Source organism: Balaenoptera borealis (genome assembly GCF_965194805.1).
Source record: "Balaenoptera borealis genome assembly, chromosome: 7".
Classification (NCBI taxonomy): Eukaryota; Metazoa; Chordata; class Mammalia; order Artiodactyla; family Balaenopteridae; genus Balaenoptera; species Balaenoptera borealis.
In genome coordinates this window covers 21,247,563-21,263,670 of record NC_138864.1, presented here as the reverse complement: position 1 = coordinate 21,263,670, position 16,108 = coordinate 21,247,563, and the positions used below count along the sequence as shown (strand labels likewise).

The 16,108-nt window shown below is 43.1% G+C and overlaps 1 long non-coding RNA gene across 1 annotated transcript in view; it reads left to right on the top strand.

The window, feature by feature from the left end:
- The first annotated feature begins 6,396 nt into the window (after positions 1-6,396).
- The window catches only part of LOC309632395, a 76,915-nt gene continuing 67,203 nt past the window's right edge, over positions 6,397-16,108 (top strand). The window contains exon 1 of the long non-coding RNA XR_014246879.1: positions 6,397-8,318. This is a non-coding gene — a long non-coding RNA (uncharacterized lncRNA). The remainder of the gene's footprint in view (positions 8,319-16,108) is intronic.

Here is a 16,108-nt window from a genome sequence, read left to right as displayed (position 1 = left end):
AGAAAACGGCCACAAGGCGGCAGGATTTCCTCAGGCCCAACTCTGGTTACCCTGGCAACCGGAGCCTTAGGGGGAATCCTGTTTGGGGCTTGTAGATTTGAGTGGAATGTGCCAGAACAAACACCCAAGGGCTGGTGTCTCATTACTTTGTCTCCGTTTCCCTTCACCCTCTCCCGCCTCCCCCCAAATCCCAACCCGTGCGAAACTGCTATGCTGAGGGCGCTGTCATCCGTAGGTGGGGCGACCCTTAGGAAGGAGGATGGAGGTAGGAGCCCAGCACCAGGAGACATGGAGACCAGGTGACTTTAAAAAGCTCTTCCAGACCAAAGGGTCCACCATCGTTTGGGTGCACTTGGCTTGGTTTAGCTGTCTGGAGACTGTGGTTTCAGCCAGAGGGGACAGACACGACAGGTCCAGTGGGGACTCATTTCCTGGCACATCATCTCCAGCTCCCTCAGGCCCAGGACAGTCCAGCCCTGGGACCCAAGGCTGCTCAGGCTCCAGGGGTGTGAGAGCAGCCCGGGTCATCGAGGCCTCAGGGGAACATTATAGGCATTTCATTGTATTTTTAAAAATATTTATTTGTTTATTTGGCTGCGTACGGTGTTAGATGTGGCGTGTGGGATCTTTCGTTGTGGCGCGCGAGCTTCTCTCTAGTTGTGATGTGCGGGTTTTTCTCTCTCTAGTTGGGGCTTGTGGGCTTAGTTGCCCCGCGGCACGTGGGATCTTAGTTCCCCAACCAGGGATCGAGCCTGCGTACCCTGCATTGGTAAGCAGATTCTTTACCACTGGACCACCAGGGAAGTCCCCTCCTTGTATTTTTTAAAGTAATGTTCATTTTATATTAGAGCATAGTTGATTTACAATGCTGTGTTGGTTTTAGGTGTACAGCTCCTTGATTCAGGTATACATAGATGTATAGCTACTCTTTTTCGGATTCTTTGCCCCTATAGGTTATTACAGGGTGTTGAGTAGAGTTGCCTGTGCTATACAATAGGTCCTTGTGGATGATCTATTTTATTTATATTAGTGGGTATATGTTAATCCCAAACTCCTGATTATCGCTCCCCCACCCCATGTTTCTCCTTTGGTAACCCTAAATTGGCTTTCTAATTCTGTGAGCCTGTTTCTGCTTTGTAAATGAGTTCCTTTGTATCAGTTTTTAGAGTCCACCCTTAAGTGATACCCTATGGTATTTGTGTTTCTATCTCTGACTTCTGTCACTTAGTATGATCATGTCTAGGTCCATCTATGTTGCTGCAAGTAGTATCGTTTCATTCTTTTTTATGGCTGAGTAATATTCCCTTGTGTATATGTACCCCCATCTTCTTTATTCATTTTCCTATCAATGGACTTTATGGTGGCTTCCATGTCTTGGCTATTGCAAATAGTGCCGCCATGAACGCTGGGGTGCATGTGTCTTTTCCAATTATAGTTTTCTCTGGATTATACCCAGGAGTGGGATTGCCCGATTAAAGGCTACCTCTGTTTTTAGGTTATTCAGGAACCTCCATCCTGTTCCCCCAGTGGCTGTTACTAATTTATATTCCCACATGCAGTTTAGGAGGGGTCCCTTTTCTCCACACCCTCTGCAGCATTTACTTTTGGTAGACTTTTTGATGATAGTCATTCTGACTGTTGGGAGGTGATAGCTCGTTGTAATTTTGATTTGTATTTCTCTAATAATGAGCAATGTTGAGGAAGTTTTCATGTGCTTTTTTTTCTTTTTAAACAGTGTGAGTAAAATTTACCTCTTGAGAGAGTTTTCCTGAAAACTTGCCCTGTTTTGAATTTGTAGTCGATTACCTACCGTAGGCCATTTCTGAGGGCAGGCGTCATTTACAGCCCTGTAGGCCTTGAGAGTATTAAATGCCAATAAGCACCACTTTTAAAGTTGTTGTTACGAGAAATGGCCACAAAGCGGCAGGATTTCTTCATGCCCAATTCTGGTTACTGGGGCACCAGAGCCTTAGTGAAAGTCATGTTCCTGAGTTGTAAATGAGAGTGGAGTGTGCCACAAGAAACACCCAAGGGCTTGTGTCTCATTACTTTGTCCCCTTTTCCCTTCACCCTCTCCCACCTCTCCCCAAATCCCAACCCATGCGAAACTGCTATGCTGCGGGTGCTGGCGTCCATAGGTAGGGCGAATCTGAGGAAGAAGGCTGGAGGTGGGAACCCCAGCATCAGGAGATGTGGGGACCAGGTGACTTCTCAGTGCTCTTCCAGACCAAAGGGTCCACCATCGCTTGGGTGCACTAGGCTTGGTTTAGCTGTGGAGGGCTTGCCTGAGTCTGGAGATTCATCCAGAGAGTTTCAGACACTATGGGTCCAATGTGGGCTCATTTCCTGGCACATACTTCCCAGTTCCCTCAGCCCTCAGACAGTGTAGTCTTGGGACCTATGGCTGCTCAGGCTCCAGGGATGTGACAACAGCCAGTGTCATTGAGGTCTGAACGGACTATAGTAGTCATTTCATTTTGTTTTATTTTTTAATTCAGTGTTTGATTTAAATTGCAGTGTAGTTGATTTACATTGTTTTGTTTGTTTTTGGTGTACAGCAACTTGATTCAGGTACATACAGATATATATCTAGTCTTTTTCGGAGTCTTTTCATATATGTTATTGTTGAGTGGTGAGTGGATTTCCCTGGGTTATATAGTAGGTCCTTGTTAATGACCTATGTTATATATATTAGTGTGTATATGTTAATTCCAACCTTTTATTTATCTCTCCCCTCCCAGCTTTCCCCTTTGGTAACCTAAGATTGTTTTCTAAGTCTGTTACCCTTTTCTGTTTTGTAAATGAGTTCATTTGTATCAATTTTTAGATTCTGCCTAAAAATGATATGATACTCATCTTTCTCTCTGTGACTTACTTCACGTAGTATGATCATCTCTAGGTCCTTCTTTGTTGTGGTAAATGGCATTATTTCATTCTTTTTTTATAGTTGAGTAATATCCTGTTGTATATATGGACCTCATCGTCTTTATCCATTTTCTGTCGATGGACATTTAGGTTGCTTCCATGTCTCCACCGTTGTAAATAACGCTGCAATGAAGTTTGGGATACATGTGTCTTTTCGAGTTATTTTTTTGTCGAAATATCCTCCCAGGAGTGGGATGCCGGATCATATGGTAGCTCTGTTTTTAGCTATTTAAGGAACTTCCATACTGTTCTCCTTAGTGGCTGTTACCAATTTACATTCCCCCTAACGCTGTAGGAGTGTTTTCTTTTCTCTAAGCCCTCTCCAGTATTTACTGTTTCTAGAGGTTTTGATGACAGCCATTCTCACTGGAGAGAGGTGATACCTTGTTGTAGTTTTGATGTGCATTTCTCTAATAATTAGCGATGTTGAGCATCTTTTCATGTTCCTTTTGGCCATGTGTATTTTTTCTTTGCAGAAATGTCTATTTAAGTCTTCTATTTATTTTCTATTGGGTTTGTTTGTTGCCGTTTAGAGTAAGTTCTGATATATATATATAGACTTATTAATGCCACCTTATTAATTGCTTTTGTAGTCCTATTGTTCTCTTTTCATTTTTTTCCCCCATCTTTGTAAACTGGTGATTTTCTGTGATGGTATGCTCTTTTCCCCTTTCCTTATCTTTTGTGAATCTACTTTAGGTGTTTGATTTGTGTTTACCATGCATCTTACATAAAACTATCTTTGAAATAAAATAGTTCATTTTATGGTGACAGCAACTTAACTTCTATGGCGTAAAAAAAATTCCTCCCTTTTCCTCCACTCTTTTATATTTTTGATGACATCATTTACCTCTTTTTACATTGTATATTTTTTATCAACTTATAGCAGCTGTAGTTATTTTTAATACTCTTTTCCTTTAGCCTTTATGGTATACTTAATTTATTAACACACCATCTTATTACAGAATTAGGGTTTGTAAATATGACTGTATATTTGTCTTTACCAGTGTGTTGTATACTTTCACATGTTTTCATGTCATTATTTGGCCTCTTTTCATTTCAACTTAAAGAACTCCTTTCTGTGTTTTGCAAGGCAGATCTTGTGCTGATGAACTACTTCAACTTTTCTTTGCCTGGGAAAGTTTATTTCTCCTTCATATCTGAAGGATAACTTTGCTGGATAGAATATTCCTGGTTGGCAGTTGTTTTTCTTTCAAGACATCCTGTACGTAATTTTCCTGTAGAGTTTCTGCTGAGAAATCTGCTAGTAGCCTAATGGGGGTTCTTTTGTAGGTTACAATATTTTTTCCTCTGGCTACCTTTAGGATTCTCTTTATCTTTTTATTTTTGACAGTTTCATTATAATGTGTCTTGGAGGTCTTTTTGCATTGAGATAATAGTGTGATCTCTTAGTTTCATGAACATGGATATCCAAGTCTCTCCCCAGGTTTGGCAAGTTCTCAGCTCTTATTTTTTTAAATAAACTTTCTGCCTGCTATTCCCTTTTTTTCTCCTCCTGGAACCTCAGTGGCTCTGGTATTTGTATGTTTGGTGGAGTCCCATAAGTCATGTAGGGTTTCTTGGCTATTTTTTGTTCTTTTTTCCTTTGTTTTCCTCTGATCACATTATTTCAAAGTTCCTACCCTTGAGCTCACTTATTCTGTTTTCTCTTTTGTCTATTGTGCTGTAAATGCTCTCTGTTGCATTTTTCATTTCATTTATTGAATTCATTAGCTCCCAAATTGTTTTTTATGATTTTTACCTCTGTTAAATTTCTCATTTTGTTCATGTATAGTTTGTGATTTCATTAGAATTGTCTTTCTGTTTACTTTTAGCTCATTGAGTTTCCTCAAAAAAGCTACTTTGAGTTCTTCGTCAGTTAGATCACAGAATTTCATGCCTTTCAGTTCACTTATTGGATGATTATTGGAGTCTTTGGTGATGATATACTTCCTTGATTCTTCATGTTACTTGTAGTTTTGTGTTGCTGCTTTTGCATTTGAAGCAGCAGATACCTCCTTAAATCTTTACTTGCTTTCAGGTGGGATATACAGCTGTAACCTCTTATAGCTGAGGCTTTCTCCTACCTTGTGTGGGTATACCTCCTCCACACTTCTTGCTCCCTCTTGTGGCAGAATTCTTAAGCTTGTATAGCTTCTCTGGGGTTTGGTTTATTATACAGCGTTACTGCAACAATAGTTGACTAACATAAACTCTTAATGATTATATTTTAAGAAATTCTGTATACATGAAAACATATAGGTACAATTTTACATAAGTGCATAACATAATTATGATCATGTTACACATTTTTTTAAAATTTATTTTTCTTTTCCTTATTAGGTTGGCTACCCCTCTCCCCCCATCCCACTGATGCCCCATTTTCCTTCCCAAGTAATCCATGTTAACAACTTAGTATGTACCTATCTGTATTTTCTCCATATTTATGTACTCACATGCAATGATATGACCACATGTACGTACCAGTGACATTCAAAATATGTAGCAACCAGTATGCACAGTATCAACCAGTGAGAATAAACACTAGCTGAAACATCCAGTGGCTGTATCAGTTTATGCTGGCCAAATGCCAACCCTGTACACAAACACACACACACACACACGATAAGAATTTCTGTCACTGTTTATGTTTTACAAAAATGGAATCATATTATAAACATTTTGCCTTATTATTGTTTTTTATACAATCCCTTAAATTCCAACTGTGATATGGTTTTCTTCATTCTTCTTAATTGTTGTATAAGACATATTAAGTGGGCTGAGTGTATTAACATTTATCCAGCAGTACCCTATTAGTGGACTTCCCCTTTGTTTCCAGTGTTTTTGTTACCATGAGCAATGCTGCCATGAACATTCTTGAACATACATCATTGTGTACTGGTGATTTTATCTCTAGGGCATCCAGTCCCAGGAATGGAACAGGTAGACTGAATGATGAGAGGTAAATTTTGTTAGATGGTATCTGAGAACTTTTCAAGGTTCTTGGACAATTTACATTTTTATCATGAAGATTTAAAGAAATCATTTCTCCTACATAGCTATCAGTAAGTGGCTTTTTGATTTTTGCCAACCTCATGGGTACAAAGTAACAATCTGCGTTTCCCAAACCAATCGTGAACTCACACACCTTTTCCTGACTTGGCTATCTGGATTTTCTCTTTATATCTCTGCTCATTTCTCTATTGTGTTGTTTGTATCCTTGCCAATATGTAAGAGCATTTGCATGATGCAGATGTTAAACCTATGCCTAGATTAAACAATTTTTTCTTAATCTAGGATTTGTTCATTGGTTGGGTTTAAGTTACCTCTTGCCTTACAAAATGTTGTCACAGTCATGAAAATGTGCTTCCCTTTATCTCCCTCCTTTCTCATTTCTCTCGTTCTCTTCCTTTCTTCCCCATCTTCCTCTCTCTCTGTGTATGTGTGGTGTGTGTGTGTGTGTGTGTGTGTGTGTGTGTGTGTTTGTTTGCGTGCACACCTGTTTTCCTTCCCCTCGTTCTGCCTTTCTGTGTCTTTCTTCGTGCCTCTTGTTCTCTGTCTACTCCCTCTCACTGGCTGCTCACCCCTCCCTTTTCCCGCCCCATAAGAATACTAATTTTCTGTGCAGAGAGCAGTGTATTTTCTTGCTTGTGTTACTTACAAAGCCAAGACAGAAGCGAGAGGTGACTGAGGGCAACACAATACAGGGTTAAAACAATGCATTTTCAAAATTGGCTAAATTTGAGATCCTTTGAGTTTTTTCTTTTTATATGGCTTCTCCAGTTCACCCTCTGAGATTCTGATTCCATAGGTCTGGAGAGAGGTGTAATGTACAAATGGATGTCTATTTTAATATCTCCCCAGGGGATCCCAGTACAGCATCAGGGCTGGAAATCTGCTAAAGCACTAGATCAGGGAGGCTAAACAAATGCTCCCCAGTGTGGCCAGTGTGCTCGGGAGATTGGAAAAGCTAGGCTGTTGTAGACTCAGCTAATGACCTTCAGCAACCAACCAGCTCAGCATAAGACAGCATGAGGGGCTCACATGGAGTAGAAACAAGGGTGAAGTAGGTCTGTAGGCCTGATACCCCTTCTCCAATGGCGGAAGAGAGAAAGGTGTGAGGCACAACTCAAGTGCAGCTGCAGTGGGGCAAATGGGCACAAGGGGGCAGTGTGGCTCCATGTGGCTCAGAAGCCAACTCAAATTGAGGCCCGACGCAGGCTCTGGGAGAGCTCTGGCAGGGTGAAGGGCTGTCCCCTTTCCACTCTGAGTCCCTGTCCTACAGAACCTGGCTCTCAGATGATTAAAATTCATGCAACATTTATTGAGTGTGAATGATCTCATGTCAAACACCGTCCTGTATTGTTTTATTTAATCTTCATAGCAATCCAAGGTAGGCATATTATTTCTTCTTTACCAAAGAGGAAGCTGCAGCTTAGGGAAGTTAATTAATTTCCTAGCAGGTGGGAGAGCCAGGAGTCAGACTCAAGCCTGTCTGACTGCAAGCCAAATATTCTTTTCATTCAACAACTGCTTTATACAGGTAACATTTGATTCTGAACGTATTAATAAATGCGAATTTGCCAAATAATTTATTCATGCATGCTGATTATTTCTTTTCTTCTTTCCTTCTCTCTTAACCAAAGGGATCAGTAAGAATAACTGTGTTAGCTAAAAAATCTTAAAGCCCACAGTCTGCATTTTAACAGGAGACTGAAGAAGCAAAGAATGAATGGCTGATGGTGGAATATCCCCTTGGGGTTTCCTCCTCTGCAAAGCTGGGCCCGGGTGTCACAGTGAACGTCTGCAGACCTAAGGCAGGATTTTATTTGGCTGACGTGGTGTTATTTAAAAAGTCTAAATTTCAGTTCATCACAGTCCCTACCATTCCCTTTTCTTTCCATCTTTATGCTTTACTCATCCGTGCTACCTGCCGGGTATCTGCTGATGGCAGTAGAAGACCCTTTGGGCCTTGAACTTCACCCCACTCCATCTCCCTTCCCTGGCTCTCCTTGCCTCTAGGTGTTGTCATTGTCACCACTCTGGCTGTTGTCTGTAGCTGGAGGCTCTTCCACCTGCGTTGGCTGCATCTGTGGGTCCCCTCTGCTGCTTCTAGCACCCAGACCAGCCCTAGGTTTGCCAGGGCTAAATTTAACTGCAGCTGCTTCATCAGACGCTTGGGTATTTTCAGCCATAGAGGCATAGGGTGGCTGAGCTGGAAGTTGCTGAGGGCGGCTGGCCAGGGCTCAGACCCAGTGTTTTAGATTGAAATCAGCATCCAGGTTGTTCCAAGCGATTGGTCCCTCCCCCCAACCCCCGACCCCTGTTTTTTCTTAATTGGAGTTCGGGAGAAGGGAGAAAGCAAGAAGTGATAGAGAATAAGACAGCACAAGGTAGGCCCTGGGGACCCTCTGTATTTGCTCGGTCATTTCTCTCTTCTCCGTAGTCAGTCGCCCTCATGGCACGTGACTGCCGGAAGATCAGGAGCTGGAGACCGTGCTCTCCAGCCATGTCCAGCAAGGGTGATCCACGTGGCCGGGGCCACCCCCGATTGGCAGCTGAGAGCAGGATATGGTCTGTATTGCACGGTGAGGGCTGCCTGCTGGTCTGTTCTCTCCTGGCCGGCTCGCCCCAGAGTCACTCTCCAGGGAGACACCACCCTTGCTCTGAGCTCCAGCACTCGTGTCATCAGGTGTCCTTTTTTGACCTGGGTCTTCGTGGACAGGGCTGTGTTCCCAAAAGCCTTGGTCCAAGGCTCTCTGAAAGTTCCCAGCCGGCGAGTACTGTGGGGTTGGTAGGCCCTCTGGCCAAGAGAGCAGGTGTGTATACGTGCATGACGGCAGGTTCTCAGTGGCAATTACAAATAGAACAGGAAAATGGGCCCAGAGATGGAGCGGTGGCACTGAAGGGGTGGGGAGGAGAGGAGATACACAGGGACGATATAGCCCCCCAGGGTCCTGGGGGCCCTGGGTGGAGGAGGGGTCTGCCCGAGCATGGGACCCAACCCTGGCTATTATCAACTGCTGCCCTTGGCTGTGAGTGAGATGTTGTCAAACTTCCTACAAATCCAAGTGAAATAGAGAGGATCTTCCCTCTTTTGCTAACTCCACCATGTCCACGGCAGGAGAACCTCTCCTGACTATTTCTCGTGTCCAGTGTACCTACTGGATGGCACCACCAGCCCACAGCTCTCACACTGGAAGGGGCCTTGGGATCCTCTGTTTGGATCTGCTCACGTTACAGAGGGCAAGCTGCCACTCTGAGGTGGTTAGTTTTATGTCTGGGCTCCTGACCTATCCTCCCCTGCTGTCCTCAGCACCTTTCTCGTTGTCATGCCAATATTGACAAGAGCCTGCAATCAGGACTCTGCACCAGGTACATTTTAAACACTAACTCATGTAGACCTGACACCAGACCTACCTATGAGGTAGGCACTGCTATCATCCCCATTTTACAGATAAGGACGTGGAGACTCAGAGAAGTTAAGTGACTTGCCCAAGGTCACACAGGATTTGGAGCTGGGTGTTCTGGCTCTAGAGCTGTTATCCACGGCGTATACTGCCTCTCAAGGTGCTTCACTGGGACTGCCTGTTTCTTGTCCAGCTCTTATACCAGATTGTGAACAACCTGAAAGGGATTGATTATGTTTTAACCCCCTTTGGATCCCAAGATTAACCTAGAGCCCAATATAGTAGAAGCTCAAACAAATGTTGGTTGAATGAGTGAATGAAGAAACAGAAGCATGGACTTCCCTGGTGACACAGTGGTTATGAATCTGCCTGCCGATGCGGGGGACATGGGTTCGAGCCCTGGTCCAGGAAGATCCCACATGCCATGGAGCAGCTAAGCCTGTGTGCCACAACTACTGAGCCTCTGCTCTAGAGCCCACGAGCCACAACTACTGAGCCTGTGTGCCGCAACTACTGAGCCCACGTGTCTAGAGCCCATGCTCTGCAACAAGAGAAGCCACCGCAATGAGAAGCCCACGCACCGCAACAAAGAGTAGCCCCCGCTTGCTGCAACTAGAGAAAGCCCGTGCGCAGCAACGAAGACCCAACACAGCCAAAAATAAATAAATAAATGTATTAAAAAAAAAACAAAAACCCAAAGCATTCGTTAAACCGTTGTTCCTTGCCCTGCATTTCTGAGACCTAATGTCTCTGAGGGGTTGTGAGTGCAGGGTAGAACGTGCTGGCCTCTGGGGGGCAGCAGGCTGGGAGATCCCAGCAACCCTCACCTGGGTAGGAGTCCTCCCGCCTCCTGCCCTGTCCCCTCCCAGCCCCGCCGCCTCACCTGCCTGCCTGTGTGTTGTGCGCACCTGTGCACGTTCTTCTGGAGCCTGCCTGCAGGTTGATGAGTACGCCAGGCATCAGCTGACTTCCTTGGTGACGGCGGCAGCTTCACCCTTGTGACCAGCCAGAAGCCAGGAAGGCAGTGAAGGCTTCCCTCTTACGTGCCTCACCACTGCCTTGGAGGATTTTCTGTGTGTGTTCGCTGTGTTCTTGACACCCAGGGCCACTCAGGAGGTCTCCCAGCATCTAGTTTTCCGATGCTAATGCAGGCAGAGGTGCCTAACACTCCCTGCGGCCAGGGAATGAGGGGCTAGGTCTTAAAGGGGGACCCTGGGGGAGGCACCATGGCAGGCACTACCAGACACTTCTACCCCAAAGATGGCAAGAGAAATGGCTAGAGGCTGAAGTTGAGAATGGGAAACGGATGAAACAAAGAATGGTCCTCAAACTGTGGTCTTCCAGTCACCAGCAGCAGCAGCAACTGGGAACTGGGTAGAAATGCACATTCTGGGGTGGGATAGGGAGGCTGGGAGGGAGACGCAAGAGGGAGGAGATATGGGGATGTATGTATATGTATAGCTGATTCACTTTGTTATACAGCAGAAACGAACACACCATTGTAAAGCAATTATACTCCAATAAAAATGTTAAAAAAAAAAAAAAAGAAATGCACATTCTCAGCCCCATCCCAGAACTCATGAGTCGGCCATTCTGGGGGAAGGGGCCCAGGAGCCTGTTTTACCAAGCCTCAGGTGATTCTGATGCAACCACTGTTCCCTCCAAACTGTCCCACTGGCAGGGCTGATGAAAGCCTTCAGTGAGCAGTTACTGAGTTCTGGTCCTTTGTAGAGGGCCAATCAAGGCACAAAATAGGTTGGACACAATCCTTGTCTCCCTCTTCCCCCACCCTAATGGAAACTCTGGACCAAGTAATGAACAACAAAGTACAGGGCCAGTCATTACACTGGCCAAAAATCCCATTTCCACAAGAAAGGAGAATCAAGAGATATGTTTCTTATCCAAGATTTGTCACATCTGTTGGCCACCAAGGATCAACAAATGAATAATACATTAAACTAGTATCCTTCAGTCTTTAAACAAATGAAAAAATGCTGGTAACTGATTGGTTAAATTGCAAATCATGATTTGCCCCACAAAGACTCTCAATATGTATAGTTACTTAGAAGCAACAATTTAGAAACTTTGGGAATAAAAGATTGAAGACCAGTACAATGTATCATATAACCAAGCCCTCAAAGCAAGTAGTGTTATTCCAAGAATCTCCAACTAGGACAACATACTTATGAAAAATTTGTTAATTTAGACTGTTAGATTGTTAATTTAAAAATCAACACTGGCCCCTCTCTTGAATCATCATTTATGTAAAATCATGTTAGTAAGTATCCTAAGTTTTAACTCCTACTTATTCAAGAGAAATAGTTAATTTACTAACATTTTAATTCTTCCAAGTCAGGGAAGTTTGCACCCAGTAGATTACAACTGCTTTTTTATGTAGTACAGAGCTTGATTTGTTTTTAAGCCAATCTGACCCTCTCTGTCTTTTAATGGCTAATTCCATTTATTTACTTTTAATGACAATTGATAATGCTCATTTTATTCTGCCAACTTACATTATTTTACTTTGCTGGTTTCTCTTTATCCCTTATCTTACTTTCACTAGTTTGATCAAGTTAGCATTTATTATTATTATCTGTTAATTTTTACCAGTTATATTGAGGTATAATTGACATATAATAAGGGCCACTTTTTAAAGTATACAATTTGATAAGTTTTGACATACATATATGTATGTCCATGAAACTATCACCAGAAGCAAGGTAAGGAACATAACCATCACCCCTGCAAGTTTCTTTGTTCTTTTCTTCCCTCACCCACTTTATTTATTATTTTTTAACATCTTTATTAGAGTATAATTGCTTTACAATGTTGTGTTAGTTTCTGCTGTATAACAAAGTGAATCAGATATATGTATACATATATCACCTTATCCGCTCCGTCTTGCATCTCCCTCTCACCCTCCCTATCCTACCCCTCTAGGTGGTCACAAAGCACTGAGCTGATCTCCCTGTGCTGTGTAGCTGCTTCCCACTAGCTAGCTATTTTACATTGGTACTGTATATGTGTCAATGCTACTCTCACACTTCATCCCAGTTTACCCTTCCTCCTCCCTGTGTCCTCAAGTCCATTCTCTATGTCTGCGTCTTTATTCCTGTCCTGCCCCTAGGTTCACCAGAACCATTTTTTAAAAAAATTCCATATTGTATGTGTTAGCATACGATATTTGTTTTTATCTTTCTGATTTACTTCACTCTGACAGACTCTAGGTCCGTCCACCTCACTACAAATAACTCAGTTTCGTTCCTTTTTATGACTGAGTAATATTCCATTGTATACATGTGCCACATCTTCTTTATCCATTCATCTGTCAATGGACACTTAGGTTGCTTCCATGAGCTGGCTATTGTAAACAGAGCTGCAGTGAACATTGTGGTACATGACTCTTTTTGAATTATGATTTTCTCAGGGTATATGCCCAGTAGTGGGATTGCTGGGTCGTATGGTAGTTCTATTTTTAGTTTTTTAAGGAACCTCCATACTGTTCTCCATAGTGGCTGTATCAATTTACATTCCCACCAGCAGTGCAAGAGGGTTCCCTTTTCTCCACACCCTCTCCAGCATTTATCGTTTGTAGATTTTTTGATGATGGCCATTCTGACCGGTGTGAGGTGATACCTCATTGTAGTTTTGATTTGCATTTCTCTAATGATTAGTGATGTTGAGCATCCTTTCATGTGTTTGTTGGCAATCTGTATATCTTCTTTGGAGAAATGTGTATTTAGGTCTTCTGCCCATTTTTGGATTGGGTTGTTTGTTTTTTTGATATTGAGCTGCATGAGCTGCTTGTAAAGTTTGGAGATTAATCCTTTGTCAGTTGCTTCGTTTGCAAATATTTTCTCCCATTCTGAGGGTTGTCTTTTTGTCTTGTTTACAGTTTCCTTTGTTGTGCAAAAGCTTTTAAGTTTCATTAGGTCCCATTTGTTTATTTTTGTTTTTATTTCCATTTCTCTAGGAGGTGGGTCAGAAAAGATCTTGCTGTGATTTATGTCACAGGGTGTTCTGCCTCTGTTTTCCTCTGAGTTTAATAGCGTCTGGTCTTACATTTAGGTCTTTAATCCATGTTGAGTTTATTTTTGTGTATGGTGTTAGGGAGTGTTCTAATTTCATTCTTTTACATGTAGCTGTCCAGTTTTCCCAGCACCACTTATTGAAGAGGCTGTCTTTTCCCCACTGTGTATTCTTGCCTCCTTTATCAAAAATAAGGTGACGATATGTTCATGGGTTTATCTAAGGTAATTATCGATATGTATGTTCCTATTACCATTTTTTTACTTGTTTGGGGTTTGTTATTGTAGGTTTTTTCCTTCTCTTGTGTTTCCTGCCTAGAGAAGTTCCTTTAGCATTCGATGTAAAGCTGGTTTGGTGGTGCTGAATTCTCTTAGCTTTTGCTTGTCTGTAAAGGTTTTAATTTCTCTGTCGAATCTGAATGAGGTCCTTGCTGGGTAGAGTAATCTTGGCTGTAGGTTTTTCCCTTTCATCACTTTAAATATGTTCTGCCACTCCCTTCTGGCTTGTAGAGGTTCTGCTGAAAGATCAGCTCTTCACCGTATGGGGATTCCCTTGTATGTTATTTGTTGTTTTTCCCTTGCTGCTTTCAATATTTTTTCTTTGTGTTTAATTTTTGATAGTTTGATTAATAGGTGTCTTGGCATGTTTCTCCTTGGATATCCTGTGTGGGACTCTCTGCACTTCCTGGACTTGATTGGCTATTTCCTCTCCCATATTATGGAAGTTTTCAACTATAATCTCTCCAAATATTTTCTCAGTCCCTTTATTTCTCTCTTCTTCTTCCGGGACCCCTATAATTCGAATGTTGGTGTGTTTAATGTTGTCCCAGAGGTCTCTGAGACTGTTCTCAATTCTTTTCATTCTTTTTTCTTTATGCTGCTCTGCAGTAGTTATTTCCACTATTTTATCTTCCAGCTCACTTATCCGTTCTTCTGCCTCAGTTATTCTGCTATTGATTCTTTCTAGAGTATTTTAAATTTCATTTATTGTGTTGTTCATCATTGTTTGTTTGCTCTTTAGTTCTTCTAGTTCCTTGTTAAACATTTTTTGTATTTTCTTCATTCTTTTTCCAAGATTTTGGATCCTCTTTACCATCATTATTCTGAATTCTTTTTCAGGTAGACTGCCTATTTCCTCTTCATTTGTTAGGTCTGGTGTGTTTTGACCCTGCTCCTTCATCTGCTGTGTGTTTCTCTGTCTTCTCATTTTGCTTAACTTACTGTGTTTGGGGTCTCCTTTTTGCAGCCTTGCAGGTTCGTAATTCCTGTTGTTTTTGGTGTCTGCCCCAAGTGGGTGAGGTTGGTTCAGTGGCTTGTGTAGGCTTCCTGGTGGAGGGGAGTAGTGTCTGTGTTCTGGATCTTGTCTTTCTGGTGGGCAGCGCCTCTTCCAGTGGTGTGTTTTGGGGTGTCTGTGAACTTATTATGATTTTAGGCAGCCTCTCTACTAATGGGTGGGGTTGTGTTCCTGTCTTGCTAGTTGTTTGGCATAGGGTGTCCAGCACTGTAGCTTGCTGGCCGTTGAGTGGAGCTGGGTCTTAGCGTTGAGATGGAGATCTCTGGGAGAGCTCTTGCTGATTGGCATTACATGGGGCTGGGAGGTCTTTGGTGGTCCAATGTCCTGAACTCGGCTCTCCCACCTCAGAGGCTCAGGCCTGACACCAGGCCGGACCACCAAGACCCTGTCAGCCACACAGCTCAGAAGAAAAGGAGAAAAAAAGAAAGAAAAAATAATAATAAATAAAAATTTAAAAAATATATTAAAATAAAAAATAATAAAAACTAAAAAAATTATTAAAATTAAAAAATAAAAACAGTAATAATAATAAAAAAAGGAGAGAGCAACAAAACCAATAAACAAATCCACCAATGATAACAAGTGCTAAAAACTAAACTAAGATAAACAAATGCTAAAAACTAAACTAAGATGAAAATCAGAACCAAACCAGTCTCAGACAGCAAACCCCAAGCTACAGTTGCTCCCAAAGTCCACCACCTCTATTTTGGGATGATTTGTTGTCTGTTCAGGTATTCCACAGATGCAGGGTACACCAGGTTGATTGTGGAGATTTAATCCGCTGTTCCTGAGGCTGCTGGGAGAGATTTCCCTTTCTCTTCTTTGTTCGCACAGCTCCTGGGGTTCAGCTTTGGTTTTGGCCCCACCTCTGCATGTTAGTTGCCCTTAGGCATCTGTTCCCTCCCAGACAGGATGGGGTTAAAGCAGCGGCTGATTAGGGGGCTCTGGCTCACTCATGCAGGGGGGAGGGAGGGGTACGGTAGTTATAATTGGAACGCGGGGCGAGCCTGCGGCAGTAGAGGCCAGCGTGATGTTGCAATAGCCTGAGGCACACCGTGTGTTCTCCTGGGGAACTTGTCCCTGGATCACGGGACCCTGGCAGTGGCGGGCTGCACAGGCTCCCAGGAGGGGAGGTGTGGGTAGTGACGTGTGCTCGCACACAGGCTTCTTGGTGGCGGCAGCAACAGCGCTAGCATTTCATGCCCGTCTCTGGTGTCCGCACTGATAGCTGCAGCTTGTGCCAGTCTCTGGAGCTCGTTTAGGTGGTGCTTTGCCTTCTGTGGGCAGACAGGGAAGGAATCCCCTGTTCTCATGCACCCTGAAACAATGGTCTCTTGCCTCTTAGGCAGTTCCAGACTTTTCCCGGACTCCCTCCCGGCTAGCCGTGGCACACTAGCCCCCTTCAGGCTGTGTTCACGCAGCCAGCCCCAGTCCTCTCCCTGTGATCTGAC